This window comes from Anomaloglossus baeobatrachus, chromosome 11 (assembly GCF_048569485.1).
Source record: "Anomaloglossus baeobatrachus isolate aAnoBae1 chromosome 11, aAnoBae1.hap1, whole genome shotgun sequence".
In the NCBI taxonomy this organism is placed as follows: Eukaryota; Metazoa; Chordata; class Amphibia; order Anura; family Aromobatidae; genus Anomaloglossus; species Anomaloglossus baeobatrachus.
Genome location: NC_134363.1, coordinates 155,364,763 through 155,382,038, shown reverse-complemented (window position 1 = coordinate 155,382,038; position 17,276 = coordinate 155,364,763). Strand labels below are relative to the sequence as shown.

General features: G+C 51.7%; 1 protein-coding gene across 1 annotated transcript in view; it reads left to right on the top strand.

Moving 5' to 3' along the window:
* Positions 1–17,276, top strand: part of MORN1 (MORN repeat containing 1) — a 519,059-nt gene that overhangs the window by 412,616 nt on the left and 89,167 nt on the right. The gene's annotated exons all lie outside the window — the stretch shown is intronic.

The following is a 17,276-nucleotide window of genomic DNA, read 5'->3' as shown; positions in this document are numbered from 1 at the left end:
TAGGATGTGCCATCATTTTACAATCGCTAGGATGTACCATCATTTTACAGTCGCTAGGATGTGCCATCATTTTACAATCGCTAGGATGTGCCATCATTTTATAATTGCTTGGATGTGCCATCATTTTACAATCGCTAGGATGTACCATCATTTTATAATTGCTTGGATGTGCCATCATTTTACAGTCGCTAGGATGCTGCCATCATTTTACACTCAGTTTGCCCTTTAGGACCCCACCGACTCTTAACATTGAAAGGGCACAATGCTAAAGGATCTGCAAGTGTCTCAGTAGTCAAATGCACATAATCAAATTCTAGTGATATACCATGATTTTTTAAAGTAGGAATACCCCCCAAAAAGGATAAATTAACATTTTTTACAAAAGATTTAAAATGGGTAAAGAAAACAAAGAAGCAATATTGTTTAATGACCTCACGCAGGCTCCCATTCCAACACTGGCTTCTGCAAGTCTCTTTGTTTTGCTGCAGTAATGATTTTCTGATACTGAGACATGTGAAATTGTCCCCTAATATGGTGTCATGATGTGACTGAAGGATACCGAGGGACTGGAGGCTCCTATATTGTCCCTCACGCTGGGGGACCTTAGGCTATTCCTAACCTCAGGGTTACCCCTAATGGTGGAGATGCCTGAGTCCCATGCCTGGTTATTTTTCTGATAAGAACTAATCTGTCCTCACCCCCTTCCCCAGGGAAGGAAAGGGAAGACGGGTAATGGAAACACAGATGAAGACAGACAGGGAAAAACCAAAACTCAGACACACTGCAAACTCACAGGAGCAAACAATAAGAGATTAAGGAGAAAAGCAAGGCGAGTAAGGCAGCAATAAAAGGTTTACGAGGGTTAACACCACAACCACTCACAGCAATAAAGTACTACAACCACCAGTAATTCTGGATGGCAACACCTCACAAACCTCCATGTGATATATGGAAGCTAGCTAGTAAGCTAGCGTCTGACTTGTATAACATTTTTACGTTCTTCTGGATGAACATGTTAAGCTATAGGTTGACCTCATGGACTTGTGTCTACAAGTAAACGTTGTTTCATTAGTTTCTCCCATAAAGTAATCATAAACATAAAAATAAAAAACTTTGTAATATATCTTAGGAAAGAAATCTTCTTCTTTCTCCTCCTGGACCCATCTTTTATGCTTAATTCACAAGTAAAATGTGCACTGAGATAGGATATGACAGTTGGTGCTCATAAAGTTCTATGGAGAAGTTTAAGCAAAATGTAAGTATCCGCCTCTAGCTCCTCCTAGTCACTTCATAGAATTTTAAAAGCACCAACTGTCATCTCCTATCTCAGTAATGTGAAAATCTGTTGTCATGGATTTCAAACTTTACCTCTGACTTGCGTGTTGAAGATCAGTCCGAGAGGAAAAAGAAGCAGATTTCTCTAAGATCTATTACAAAGTTGCTTAATTTTTATTTGTACTATTGATTTCTGAAATAAAAAAATAACGGTTAATCTTTAAAACCGTGAAACTTTGATTGCTGCAGCCAATCCCAGTATCACCCCAGCTGCAATTAGTAGGGACTAAAGGCGGCGTCACACGCTACGATATATCGGGCGATATGTCGTCGGGGTCATGGATTCCGTAACGCACATCCTTTAGCGTTCGAGATATCGTAGCGTGTGACAGCTCCGAGCTATTGTGAGCGAGCAAAAATACTCACCTTATCGTTGCTCGTTGACACGTCGCTCATTTTCATAATGTCGGTCACATTCCTGGACGCAGGTTGTTCGTCGTTCCCGAGGCAGCACACATCGCTCCGTGTGACACCCCGGGAGCGACGAACACAGCTTACCTGCGTCCCGCCGGCAATGAGGAAGGAAGGAGGTGGGCGGGATGTTACGTCCCGCTAATCTCCGCCCCTCCGCTTCTATTAGGTGGCCGCTGTGTGACGACGCTGTGACGCCGAACGTCCCTCCCCTTCAGGAAGAGGATGTTTGCCGCCCACAGCAACGTCGTTTGGAAGGTAAGTACGTGTGACGGGGGTAAACGACTTTGGGCAACACGGGCACAGCGCACCGCCCGCAGTATTCTGCAGCACAGCGTACCGCCCGCAGTATTCTGCAGCACAGTGCACCGCCCGCAGTATTCTGCAGCACAGCGCACCGCCCGCAGTATCCACAGCGCACCGCCCACAGTATTCCGCAGCACAGCGCACTGCCTGCAGTATTCCGCAGCACAGCGCACTGCCTGCAGTATTCCGCAGCACAGCGCACCGCCCGCAGTATTCCGCAGCACAGCGCACCGCCCGCAGTATTCCACAGCACAGCGCACAACCCACAGTATTCCACAGCACAGCGCACCGCCCGTAGTATTCCACAGCTCACGCACCGCCCGCAGTGTTCCGCAGCACAGCGCACCGCCCACAGTATTCCGCAGCACAGCGCACTGCCTGCAGTATTCCGCAGCACAGCGCACTGCTCGCAGTATTCCACAGCACAGCGCACAACCCACAGTATTCCACAGCACAGCGCACCGCCCGCAGTGTTCCACAGCACACGCACCGCCCGCAGTATTCTGCAGCACAGCGCACTGCTTGTAGCTCTCCTCTGCCTCCTGTGACTCCTTTCCACCCCCCCACCCCCCCACCCCCCCCGGTAAGCTACATTTGGATTATAAGACGCATCCTTCATTTTCCTCCCAAATGTTTTTGGGGAAAAGTGCGTCTTATAATCCGAAAAATAGGGTGTATTAAAAAAGTTACTCCCAGGGCCTAGATAGTCCCTTTAAGGGTGTAGCTCTGGTGTCCTTCTTTACTGTCTGGTGTTGTCCGAGAACTCTCACGGCCTGATCTCCTCTTTTCAGGACGCTCCCAGCCGTCGCGCAATATTTTCCCAATAGCCGGACACTTTTACTGGTTGACGTTGCCCGGTGAGACGGCGACGATCTCTGGTCGCCGAATGTAAAGATTTACATTAGAAAAATGAGCCGTGCCTTGTCTGCTGGAGACATAATAAATAAAAGCAGGTGCGAAGGGTTAGAATAGAAAACAGCTGGATGCGACGGATGTGAGCTGACTTCTCCGGAGCTTCAGTCTTTAATCCCTGTGGTTCAGTGTGAATATTTCCCTTCTGACGCAATGCAGAAGTCATAAAATGGAGCGCAGCATATGGAGGAGTTTCTAAAGGCACAAGGACTGTCTTAGCAAAGCTGGTGATTAACCGATTGGCTGCCATGTGCCCCTTTTACTCCTTAATACGCACTGCTGCCTCGTAAGTGCTGCCGAAGGGTTAACCCCTTATGAGAAAATAGTAGTTGAGCCTCCCCCCATTACGCGGGATTAGATGACTGCGTGTAACATACTTTTATATTGTTCCGCCGTATTTTTATCAACTATTTTCCCACTTGTGTATAGAAAAGTAATGTTAATAATGGCAGGAGAGCCGATAAGTGCACCGCGTGATGGAGCAGAAATCGGCTTCAGGGGGAACTAGATAAATTCAAATGGAAGGAAAAGCGAACCCGATTACTAATTCATAAGACCGATTTGTCTTTCTTTCACCTACACGACACTGATGGAGAGGGTGTTGGAAGGCGGCGGTGGGATCTGGGGTTAACAGTGCCGTGCAGTTGGATTTCACATCCGGCACCTCGAGGAGTGGGTCAGGACATAGTAATTAAGACATAATCCACAGCATTACACAAATTGTAATCCACCGGGCCGGGTTAGTTGTAATCCGTAGTCTAGACAGTTTGTAATCTGCGGGGTTCTTCCATATGGGATCCACAGCGCTGCACAGATTGATATCTACTAGGTCAGGTAGTAATCCACACAAAGAAGCTGTGATCCACAGTCTGCAAGTCAGAGATGGACCCGGGAAGAACAGTCTACTTGGAGTCTGCGTGAAGGCTCAGTATGGTGATGTCCGTACGGGGATATTAATGCCCCTGCACATATGATTTTCGAAGGAACCTACAACAATATTATGAGTGTTTTATTTGCATCAAACTGGATAAAAAAACCCGTTTTATACATTTATATATAACTAGAAGGTGGCCCGATTCTACGCATCGGGTATTCTAGAATTTACGTATTGTGTAGTTAATGTATGATTTTTGTTATATATATATATAGATGTTGTTGTCTGTAGTTACCAAATGTTTGTGTAGGTGCTGTACATGTTCTGGGTGTTGTCTGGGTGTGGTGGGGGGTGAGAGCGGTGTTGTATGTGTGTTGCGTTGTTTGTGGAGCGCTGTGTGTCTGTAGCGTTGTGTGTGTGTGTGTTGCGCGGTTTGTGTGGGTGTGGTGTGTTTTGGGGGGAGGTATGTTTTGTGCAATGTGTGTGTGTTGCGTGTTATGTGCGTATATTTATGTATGCCGCGGTGTTTGTGTGTTGGGTGTTGTGTGTGTGCAGCGTTGTCTGTGTGTGGGTGTCTGTGTAGGGCGGAGTTTGTGGTTCCCAGTGTGTGTGTGGTGTGTTGTGTGTGTGTTGGGGGGAGGTGCGCACCCCCCATCGTGCTCCATCCACCATGCTGCGCACTCCCAAACGTGCTCCATCCGCCATACTGCGCACTCCCAAACATGCTCCATCCACCATGCTGCGCACTCCCAAACGTGCTCCATCTGCCATGCTGCGCACTCCCAAACGTGGTCCATCCGCCATGCTGCGCACTCCCAAACGTGCTCCATCTGCCATGCTGCACACTTCCAAACGTGGTCCATCCGCCATGCTGCGCACTCCCAAACGTGCTCCTTCCGCCATGCTGCGCACTGCCAAACGTGCTCCATCCCCCATGCTGCGCACTCCTCATCGTGCTCCATCCCCCATGCTGCGCACCCCCCCTCGTGCTCCATCCCCCATGCTGCACCAGCATCAGCCTCTCTGCCCCCAGCATCAGCCTCTCTCCTCCCAGCATCAGCCTCTGTCCTCCCAGCATCAGCCTCTCTCCTCCCAGCATCAGCCTCTCTGTCCCCAGCATCAGCCTCTCTGTCCCCAGCATCAGCCTCTCTCCTCCCAGCCTCAGCCTCCCCCAGCATCAGCCTCTCTTCTCTCAGCCTCCCCCCTCCCAGCCTCCCTCCTCCCAGCCTCCCCCAGCATCAGCCTCCCCCTCCCAGCCTCCCCCAGCATCAGCCTCCCCCTCCCAGCCTCCCCCAGCATCAGCCTCTCGCCTCCCAGCCTCCCCCAGCATCAGCCTCTCTCCTCCCAGCCTCCCCCAGCATCAGCCTCTCTCCTCCCAGCCTCCCCCAGCATCAGCCTCCCCCTCCCAGCCTTCCCCAGGATCAGCCTCTCTCCTCCCAGCCTCCCCCAGCACGTTGTGCTCCTCTGCCGACACTCACAGATCCGATCGCATACAATCACACACACACTGAAGATATCGCACATACGCGCTCACACTCACAACATCCGGAGATACCACATGCTTCTGGCCATGTGATCCTCCGGCAGGTCCTGGAAGGTCACTCCACAGTATCGCCGCCGAGAAGCAAGCGATATCCCAGGATGTTGTGAGTGTGTGGATGCGATGTGATGTGTGTGTGAGAGTGAGTGTGATCTGATGTGTGTGTGTGTGTTGTTATGTGTGTGCGTGTGTATGTTCCGCCGCTGCAGGACCTTGATGCGCTGGTAACTATGCTACCATGGTTACCAGCGTATCCCGTCCCCCGCTCGCACGGGAGCCTACACCAGCATACGGCGGCAACCCCAGCAATGCGAGGGTATTTGTCGGCTGGGTTGGCGGCGTACGCTGATGTGGGCTCCCGGGGGTACAGTACTCACCTGGGAGTCGTGGCTCCGTGTCGGTTCGGGGAATGCGTGCGGTGGGCGGGGCCAGAGCAAGCATGCATTGCGTGAGGGGGGCGGGGCGTGGCCGAGTTGCCAATGCGTGCAGGGTGCCGGGGCGAGAGGCCAATCCGTGTGCGGGCGGAGCCTGGGCGAGCGGCCAATCCGTACGGGGGGCGGGGCCATGGCGAGCCCAGCGGCCAATCAGCTTTGTGTCACCGTAAGGACACAATTTTGGAGCAAGACAGACAGACAGACAGAATAAAGGCTACTTTACACACTGCGATATCGGTCCCGATATCGCTAGTGTGGGTACCCGCCCCATCTGTTGCGCGATACGGGCAAATCGCTGCCCGTGCCGCACAACATCGCGCAGACCCATCACACATACATACCTGTCCGGCGACGTCGCTGTGACGGGCGAACCGCCTCCTTTCTAAGGGGGCGGTCCGTGCGGCGTCACAGCGACGTCACTGAACCGCCGCCCAATAGCAGCGGAGGGGCGGAGCTGAGCGGGACGTAACATCCCGCCCACCTCCTTCCTTCATCATAGCGGCCGGGAGGCAGGTAAGGGGAGCTTCCTCGTTCCTGCGGCGTCACACGGAGCGATGTGTGCTGCCGCAGGAACGAGGAACAACCTCGTTACTGCTGCAGTAACGAGATTTGAGAATGGACCCCCATGTCGCCGATTAGCGATTTTGCACGTTTTTGCAACGATGCAAAATCGCTTATCGGTGTCACACGCAACGGCATCGCTAATGCGGCCGGATGTGCGTCACGAATTCCGTGACCCCAACGACTCCGCATTAGCGATGTCGTAGCGTGTAAAGCCCGCTTAAGGCAATTATATATATAGATAATCAGAGGCACAAAGAGGAACGAGAGGCAAATTACTTCACCAGTTCTGTCTTCATGAAGTTATTGGGCTAGGAATAGACCGGAGACAGGGAACAGGAGTAAAGCAAGAGATTGACATAAGGATCTCGGCTAATGCTGGCCACGGGATGTATAGCTGGGCTCAGGGTCTGTGCTAAAGCTGGCCACGGGATCTATAGCTGGGCTCAGGGTCTGTGCTAATGCTGGCCATGGGATCTATAGCTGGGCTCAGGGTCTGTGCTAATGCTGGCTACAGGATCTATAGCTGGGCTCAGGGTCTGTGCTAATGCTGGCTACAGGATCTATAGCTGGGCTCAGGGTCTGTGCTAATGCTGGCCATGGGATCTATAGCTGGGCTCAGGGTCTGTGCTAATACTGGCCATGGGATCTATAGCTGGGCTCAGGGTCTGTGCTAATGCTGGCTACAGGATCTATAGCTGGGCTCAGGGTCTGTGCTAATGCTGGCCTTGGGATCTATAGCTGGGCTCAGGGTCTGTGCTAATGCTGGCCATGGGATCTATAACTGGGCTCAGGGTCTGTGCTAATGCTGGCCACGGGATCTATAGCTGGGCTCAGGGTCTGTGCTAATGCTGGCCATGGGATCTATAGCTGGGCTCAGGGTCTGTGCTAATGCTGGCCACGGGATCTATAGCTGGGCTCAGGGTCTGTGCTAATGCTGGCCATGGGATCTATAGCTGGGCTCAGGGTCTGTGCTAATGCTGGCCACGGGATCTATAGCTGGGCTCAGGGTCTGTGCTAATGCTGGCCACGGGATGTATAGCTGGGCTCAGGGTCTGTGCTAATGCTGGTCACGGGATCTATAGCTCGGCTCAGGGTCTGTGCTAATGCTGGCCATGGGATATATAGCTGGGCTCAGGGTCTGTGCTAATGCTGGCCACGGGATCTATAGCAGGGCTCAGGGTCTGTGCTAATGCTGGCCACGGGATCTATAGTTGGGCTCAGGGTCTGTGCTAATGCTGGCCATGGGATCTATAGCAGGGCTCAGGGTCTGTGCTAATGCTGGCCATGGGATCTATAGCTGGGCTCAGGGTCTGTGCTAATGCTGGCCATGGGATCTATAACTGGGCTCAGGGTCTGTGCTAATGCTGGCCACGGGATCTATAGCTGGGCTCAGGGTCTGTGCTAATGCTGGCCACGGGATCTATAGCAGGGCTCAGGGTCTGTGCTAATGCTGGCCATGGGATCTATAGCTGGGCTCAGGGTCTGTGCTAATGCTGGCCATGGGATCTATAACTGGGCTCAGGGTCTGTGCTAATGCTGGCCACGGGATCTATAGCTGGGCTCAGGGTCTGTGCTAATGCTGGCCATGGGATCTATAGGTGGGCTCAGGGTCTGTGCTAATGCTGGCCACGGGATCTATAGCTGGGCTCAGGGTCTGTGCTAATGCTGGCCATGGGATCTATAGCTGGGCTCAGGGTCTGTGCTAATGCTGGCCACGGGATCTATAGCTGGGCTCAGGGTCTGTGCTAATGCTGGCCACGGGATGTATAGCTGGGCTCAGGGTCTGTGCTAATGCTGGTCACAGGATCTATAGCTCGGCTCAGGGTCTGTGCTAATGCTGGCCATGGGATGTATAGCTGGGCTCAGGGTCTGTGCTAATGCTGGCCACGGAATCTATAGCAGGGCTCATGGTCTGTGCTAATGCTGGCCACGGGATCTATAGCTGGGCTCAGGGTCTGTGCTAATGCTGGCCACGGGATCTATAGCTGGGCTCAGGGTCTGTGCTAATGCTGGCCACGGGATCTATAGCTGGGCTCAGGGTCTGTGCTAATGCTGGCCACGGGATCTATAGCAGGGCTCAGGGTCTGTGCTAATGCTGGCCACGGGATGTATAGCTGGGCTCAGGGTCTGTGCTAAAGCTGGCCACGGGATCTATAGCTGGGTTCAGGGTCTGTGCTAATGCTGGCCACGGGATCTATAGCTGGGCTCAGGGTCTGTGCTAATGCTGGCCATGGGATCTATAGCTGGGCTCAGGGTCTGTGCTAATGCTGGCCACAGGATCTATAGCTGGGCTCAGGGTCTGTGCTAATGCTGGCCATGGGATCTATAGCTGGGCTCAGGGTCTGTGCTAATGCTGGCCATGGGATCTATAGCTGGGCTCAGGGTCTGTGCTAATGCTGGCCATGGGATGTATAGCTGGGCTCAGGGTCTGTGCTAATGCTGGCCACGGGATATATAGCTGGGCTCAGGGTCTGTGCTAATGCTGGCCATGGGATCTATAGCTGGGCTCAGGGTCTGTGCTAATGCTGGCCACGGGATCTATAGCAGGGCTCAGGGTCTGTGCTAATGCTGGCCACGGGATCTATAGCTGGGCTCAGGGTCTGTGCTAATGCTGGCCACGGGATGTATAGCTGGGCTCAGGGTCTGTGCTAATGCTGGTCACGGGATCTATAGCTGGGCTCAGGGTCTGTGCTAATGCTGGCCACGGGATCTATAGCTGGGCTCAGGGTCTGTGCTAATGCTGGCCATGGGATCTATAGCTGGGCTCAGGGTCTGTGCTAATGCTGGCCACGGGATCTATAGCAGGGCTCAGGGTCTGTGCTAATGCTCGCCATGGGATCTATAGCTGGGCTCAGGGTCTGTGCTAATGCTGGCTACGGGATCTATAGCAGGCCTCAGGGTCTGTGCTAATGCTGGCCATGGGATCTATAGCTGGGCTCAGGGTCTGTGCTAATGCTGGCCATGGGAACTCTATAGCTGGGCTCAGGGTCTGTGCTAATGCTGGCCATGGGATCTATAGCTGGGCTCAGGGTCTGTGCTAATGCTGGCCACGGGATCTATAGCTGGGCTCAGGGTCTGTGCTAATGCTGGCCATGGGATCTATAGCTGGGCTCAGGGTCTGTGCTAATGCTGGCCACGGGATGTATAGCTGGGCTCAGGGTCTGTGCTAATGCTGGTCACGGGATCTATAGCTCGGCTCAGGGTCTGTGCTAATGCTGGCCATGGGATGTATAGCTGGGCTCAGGGTTTGTGCTAATGCTGGCCACGGGATCTATAGCAGGGCTCAGGGTCTGTGCTAATGCTGGCCATGGGATCTATAGGTGGGCTCAGGGTCTGTGCTAATGCTGGCCACGAGATCTATAGCAGGGCTCAGGGTCTGTGCTAATGCTGGCCACGAGATCTATAGCAGGGCTCAGGGTCTGTGCTAATGCTGGCCATGGGATCTATAGCTGGGCTCAGGGTCTGTGCTAATGCTGGCCACGAGATCTATAGCAGGGCTCAGGGTCTGTGCTAATGCTGGCCACGGGATCTATAGCTGGGCTCAGGGTCTGTGCTAATGCTGGCCACGGGATCTATAGCAGGGCTCAGGGTCTGTGCTAATGCTGGCCACGGGATGTATAGCTGGGCTCAGGGTCTGTGCTAAAGCTGGCCACGGGATCTATAGCTGGGCTCATGGTCTGTGCTAATGCTGGCCATGGGATCTATAGCTGAGCTCAGGGTCTGTGCTAATGCTGGCCATGGGATCTATAGCTGGGCTCAGGGTCTGTGCTAATGCTGGCCACGGGATCTATAGCTGGGCTCAGGGTCTGTGCTAATGCTGGCCATGGGATCTATAGCTGGGCTCAGGGTCTGTGCTAATGCTGGCCATGGGATCTATAGCTGGCCTCAGGGTCTGTGCTAATTCTGGCCATGGGATCTATAGCAGGGCTCAGGGTCTGTGCTAATGCTGGCCACGGGATCTATAGCTGGGCTCAGGGTCTGTGCTAATGCTGACCACGGGATCTATAGCAGGACTCAGGGTCTTTGCTAATGCTGGCCACGGGATCTATAGCAGGGCTCAGAGTCTGTGCTAATGCTGGCCATGGGATCTATAGCTGGGCTCAGGGTCTGTGCTAATGCTGGCCACGGGATCTATAGCAGGGCTCAGGGTCTGTGCTAATGCTGGCCACGAGATCTATAGCAAGGCTCAGGGTCTGTGCTAATGCTGGCCACGGGATCTATAGCTGGGCTCAGGGTCTGTGCTAATGCTGGCCACGGGATCTATAGCAGGGCTCAGGGTCTGTGCTAATGCTGGCCACGGGATGTATAGCTGGGCTCAGGGTCTGTGCTAAAGCTGGCCACGGGATCTATAGCTGGGCTCATGGTCTGTGCTAATGCTGGCCATGGGATCTATAGCTGAGCTCAGGGTCTGTGCTAATGCTGGCCATGGGATCTATAGCTGGGCTCAGGGTCTGTGCTAATGCTGGCCACGGGATCTATAGCTGGGCTCAGGGTCTGTGCTAATGCTGGCCATGGGATCTATAGCTGGGCTCAGGGTCTGTGCTAATGCTGGCCATGGGATCTATAGCTGGCCTCAGGGTCTGTGCTAATTCTGGCCATGGGATCTATAGCAGGGCTCAGGGTCTGTGCTAATGCTGGCCACGGGATCTATAGCTGGGCTCAGGGTCTGTGCTAATGCTGACCACGGGATCTATAGCAGGACTCAGGGTCTTTGCTAATGCTGGCCACGGGATCTATAGCAGGGCTCAGAGTCTGTGCTAATGCTGGCCATGGGATCTATAGCTGGGCTCAGGGTCTGTGCTAATGCTGGCCACGGGATCTATAGCAGGGCTCAGGGTCTGTGCTAATGCTGGCCTCGGGATCTATAGCAGGGCTCAGGGTCTGTGCTAATGCTGGCCATGGGATCTATAGCTGGGCTCAGGGTCTGTGCTAATGCTGGCCACGGGATCTATAGCTGGGCTCAGGGTCTGTGCTAATGCTGGCCACGGGATCTATAGCTGGGCTCAGGGTCTGTGCTAATGCTGCCCTTGGGATCTATAGCTCGGCTCAAGGTCTGTGCTAATGCTGGCCATGGGATCTATAGCTGGGCTCAGGGTCTGTGCTAATGCTGGCCATGGGAACTCTATAACTGGGCTCAGGGTCTGTGCTAATGCTGGCCATGGGATCTATAGCTGGGCTCAGGGTCTGTGCTAATGCTGGCCATGGGATCTATAACTGGGCTCAGGGTCTGTGCTAATGCTGGCCACGGGATCTATAGCTGGGCTCAGGGTCTGTGCTAATGCTGGCCATGGGATCTATAGCTGGGCTCAGGGTCTGTGCTAATGCTGGCCATGGCATCTATAGCTGGGCTCAGGGTCTGTGCTAATGCTGGCCACGGGATCTATAGCTGGGCTCAGGGTCTGTGCTAATGCTGGCCATGGGATCTATAGCTGGGCTCAGGGTCTGTGCTAATGCTGGCCACGGGATCTATAGCTGGGCTCAGGGTCTGTGCTAATGCTGGCCACGGGATCTATAGCTGGGCTCAGGGTCTGTGCTAATGCTGGCCTCGGGATCTATAGCTCGGCTCAAGGTCTGTGCTAATGCTGGCCATGGGATCTATAGCTGGGCTCAGGGTCTGTGCTAATGCTGGCCATGGGAACTCTATAACTGGGCTCAGGGTCTGTGCTAATGCTGGCCATGGGATCTATAGCTGGGCTCAGGGTCTGTGCTAATGCTGGCCATGGGATCTATAGCTGGGCTCAGGGTCTGTGCTAATGCTGGCCATGGGATCTATAGCTGGGCTCAGGGTCTGTGCTAATGCTGGCCATGGGATCTATAGCTGGGCTCAGGGTCTGTGCTAATGCTGGCCACGGGATCTATAGCTGGGCTCAGGGTCTGTGCTAATGCTGGCCATGGGATCTATAGCTGGGCTCAGGGTCTGTGCTAATGCTGGCCATGGGATCTATAGCTGGGCTCAGGGTCTGTGCTAATGCTGGCCACGGGATCTATAGCTGGGCTCAGGGTCTGTGCTAATGCTGGCCATGGGATCTATAGCTGGGCTCAGGGTCTGTGCTAATGCTGGCCACGGGATCTATAGCTGGGCTCAGGGTCTGTGCTAATGCTGGCCATGGGATCTGGGCTATAGCTTGGCTTAAGATTTGTGACCTATAACTAGGCATTGAATTCTAGCTATAGCTTCACATGGGATCTGAGTTTGAGTTGAACATGGGATCTCTGCTTCAGCTCGGCACGAGATCTATGCTGGAACTGGAGCTGTAAATGTGACCTGTCTTGGAACTGTACAGAGGACCTGTGCTTGAGTTGAACAGGGAATCTGTGCTGGGCTTGGGATCTCTACTTCAGCAGGGCATGGGATCTCTGCTGGAGCAGGACATGGGATCTCTGCTGGAGAAGAGCATGGGATCTCTGCTGGAGAAGGGCATGGGATCTATGTTGGAGCAGGTGACGGGATCTCTGCTGGAGCAGGGCATGGGATCTCTGTTGGAGCAGGGCACTGGATCTATGCTGGATCAGGGCACGGGATCTCCGTTGGAGCTTGTTGTGGACTCTCTGCTGTAGTAGGGCCTGGGATCTGTGCTGGAGCACAGCATGGGATCTCTGCTGGGTATGGAACTGTGCTGGAGCAGAGCATTGAATCTGCTGGTTATGGGATGTGTGCTGGAGCAACGCACTGGATCCATGCTGTAGTAGGGCACTGTATCTCACATGGAGCCTAACCATGGACCTTGGCGGTACATATGAAGCCCATTCAATTTAGGTAAAGTCCACTGACAATACTATAGTTGTGCTGGGTAAATTATATGACAACCTATAGCCTACTGGTGTTTCTGATGGTCAGGAACAGTCATGGAGTGAGGGAGCATGTCTAATAATAAGGTAATTGCTATTGATGCCGTTCTCTGATGTATCATGAAGCAGCTGCAGACGGAAGCATCACGTTCAATCAAACTTATTTCCATTTGTAAGCAAATCACACGTATGGCCCGTATGTCGGAGGGCTGCAGTTGCTGACAGTTTTACATTCCAGTCTGGATGACTTTTGACAAGGATCTTCTGACTCGAGTAACATCACATTACGATATAATTTACAGCAGTGAGTGCGGTACTCTACGACTACAGCGGACAGGGTCTCCACTCTGCACATAGATTTCTTACCTTACATGATATTTCACGACTGACTGACACATAGGGGTACTTTGCACGTTGCGATATCGCTACTGCGATATCGTCGGGGTCAGATCGAAAGTGACGTACATCCGGCGCCGGTAACGACGTCGGAACGTGTAAAGCCTAGGAGAGAAGATAAACGAGCGTGAAACAGTCAAAAATCGGTGATCTGTGTCACATCGTTCATTTTCATAATGTCGGTGCGTTCGCAGGTACGATGTTGTTTGTCGCTCCTGCGGCAGCACACATCGCTGTGTGTGAAGCCGCAGGAGCGACAAACATTTCCTTACCTGCGCCCTCCGTCCACCGGCAATGCGGAAGGGAGAAGGTGGGCGGGATGTTTACATCCCGCTCATCTCCGCCCCTCCTCTTCTATTAGTCGGCCGATTAGTGACGTCGCGGTGACGTCGCTGTGACGCCGAACGCACCGCCTCCTTAAAGGAGGGATTCTTCGGCAGTCACAGCGACATCGCCGACCAGGTAAGTGCGTGTGAAGCTGCCGTAGCGATAATGTTCGCTACGGCAGCTATCACAAGATATCGAATGTGCGACGGGGGCGGGTACTATCGCGCTCGGCATCGCTATCATCGGCTAGCGATGTCGCAACGTGCAAAGTACCCCTTAGAAGGACGGCATTGCTTGTACCATTGAACACATTGTTAGCCACTAACAAGTGTTCCTCATAAACTAAAATAAAGAAATTAACTTTAAATTGAATTAACAATTCTGAAACATAATCATTATATCAAGGAGCCACACAACCTGCATTTACATGTGGCAAGTATTTGTTTCTGGTAGCCAAACGTCATTGTATGCACCACCCTAGGGCTTTTCACCCTGAACTGCGCCGGTTCCAAGGGAGCAATGAAGCTCTCCCCTCAGCAACAGTGTTTCTCCTACGTCCCACAGGAGCTACTGGTCAGCCAGCTCCTCCACTGTCGTCTCCTGCCTTGTCCTAACTGTGGAAGCTCTGAAGCACTCTCCACAGTGACTGTATAGTTCTGAGCCTCAGACTATTCTGAGGTGAAAACTGTGTGTTCTCTCACTTCCCCTGTGCTGCCCCACCTTCCTGATGACTCACTGGTGGCTGGGAAAAACCCGTTGTTATGGTGACCACCTTTAGGCCAGTTCCAGTGGGAAAGCACCTGAGCTGTGTGTGTTGTGTAAGGGAAAACCAGTGGTTAACTTCTTCCTTACCCGGGAGGAGTATTGCACCTTAAGTCAGATGCAATACCCTGTGGTGACTGAAGCCTCAGGTGCGCCACATTCCTCCACAGCGAGTCGCATCACTCCCGGGCTGCAACAAAACATAAATGGTATACCGCAAAATTTTGTTATACATACAACAAGGAACATTATTCACTTTATGGGAGGCAAGATCACTTAAACGTTGCAAACTTCATAACTCCTAGCAGTCTAATTAAACTTTGTACATTTTCTCCTAAACCTGGTAACATGAGACAGATGTATAGCAGTTAGATGATGCACAGCCAAATAACACATAGATATAATAAAACAACATATCAAAATTTTCCTTAAAATATAAAAAAAATCTCAAAGGAAAGGCTCTTCAATAGCAAAACCCTTATCTTAGTAAAATCCTTATCCATAGTCAACAATAACTTTCACCATTTTTGCTTGTTTTTTTATTTTTGTGACCATATAGATTAACCTTCACTGTCCATTTGCAGCAGTAAACCTTGACTACACTTCAACCTCTTGGGCATTCACTTTCTTTTTTATTTCCTTGGAGGACTTTTTGTTGAGCTCACCTCGTGACTTGGACCCTCCAAGCCCAAGGTCTAGGTGGGCCTATGGGCATCTGTACAGCAGACAGGTAAGGCACGTGGAGAAAAAGTAGCAAAGGTACTAGAAGCTACAGGCAGACAGGAGAAGTCCTAAAGATTGCAAACAGGTAGCAGACGTCCTGGAAGCCACAGGCAGACAGATGTCCTGGAGACCGCAGAGAGATAGCTGAGATACTGGAAGCCGCAGGCAGACAGATGTCCTGGAAACCATAGACAGGTAGCTGAGATATGGAAGCCGCAGGCAGACAGCAAACATCCTGAAGACCGCAGAGGTACTGGAAGACCTCCTGGAGACCATAGACAGCTGAGATACTGGAAGCCGCAAGCAGACATCCTGGAGACTGCAGATAGGTAGCAGAGGTAATGGAGACCTCAGACAAGTAGCTGAGATACTGGAATCCACAGGCAGACAGCAGACATCCTGGAGACCGCAGATAGATAGCAGAGGTACTGGAGACCTCAGACAGGTAGCTGAGATACTGGAAGCCGCAGGCATCATGGAGACCGCAGACAGGTAGCTGAGATACTGGAAGTTGCAGGCAGACAGGAGGCATCCTGAAACCTGCAGATAGGTAGCAGGGGCACTGGAGATCTCAGACAGGTAGCTGAGATACTGGAAGCTGCAGGCAGATAGGAGGCATCCTGGAGACCGCAGATAGATAGCAGAGGTACTGGAGACCGCAGACAGGTAGCTGAGATACTGTAAGCTGCAGGCAGACAGGAGGCATATTAGAAACCGCAGATAGGTAGCAGAGGTCCTGAAGACCGCAGACAGGTAAAAGAGGTATGGGAAGTTGCAGGCAGTCCGGACTTAGGAACACTAAAGCCTTAATACCAAGAAACAGGTGTTTTTCTTGATGAGCCTTATCAAGGCCTAAGCAAATAATCACATGAGATCACACCGGGCCACCTACAAAGCCCGAGGTGGAGTACAACAGAATTTAGTGGACAGGAGGAAAACAAAGCCCGGATTTGGGACAGCTGCCTAACACTTTTGGTGAGTAGCAACCACTTCATATTAGGAACCTTTCCAAAGACCTGGCATTTTCGAGATGCTCTGATCCAGTCGTCTAGCCATTAGATTTGGTCCTTGTCACTCAGATCTTTATGCTTGGACGATTTATCTGCTTCCAACACATCAATTTTAAGCACAGACCAATCACTTGCTATCTAATATTGTCCCATGACAGGCCCCATAGTCACAAGATAATCATTGTTATTCACTTTACCGTTACCGGTCGAATAAGGTGGCCCTATTTTCTATAAAGCAGCCCCGGCAGTAATTCAGCCCCTGTTGGCCATCGCCCAAGTTTCCTAGAATGTAATTAATAAAATAGCTGAAGAATAATTTTATAAAGCTCGATAGAAGAGGACGATCTGAGAGCTTATATTTGCCGGTGCCATCTGTATCTCCAGATACGCACATCATCTTTTAGACCTTAGACTATAATAGTGCTGAGCCGGGGAAACCAAGAATCAGATTAAGGAAAGGCCGTGGAGTATTTTTTAATGTGTGGCTGCGGAATTATTAACATTTTTTTTTTATTCATGGTTGGGGGATGTAAAATTAAAGTAATTACATTCTGATATCAGGAAATATTGAACTTGCTCGGTTCGCCGGAATATTATGAACAGGCTCATATAATATATTAAAACCTTGATGGAAGCAGGATGTTACCGCATTTCCTCGCCTTCCAATATAAAGCCTGTTGTTTACTGTTGCCTTCATTTAACGGCTCTTATAAATTTACTGCTCTTTTATGTTCTGCATCTACACACTTTTAATATTCCTGTGATTCATTTTGGACACATCATGAATTTGAAAGTTGGTTAAATTATTGAACAATAAAAATGGTATAAAAATAAAGCAGGAAGCGAGGTCCTTTATATCTCCCCTGCTTCTCAGGGGGGAAATGTAGGTTGCC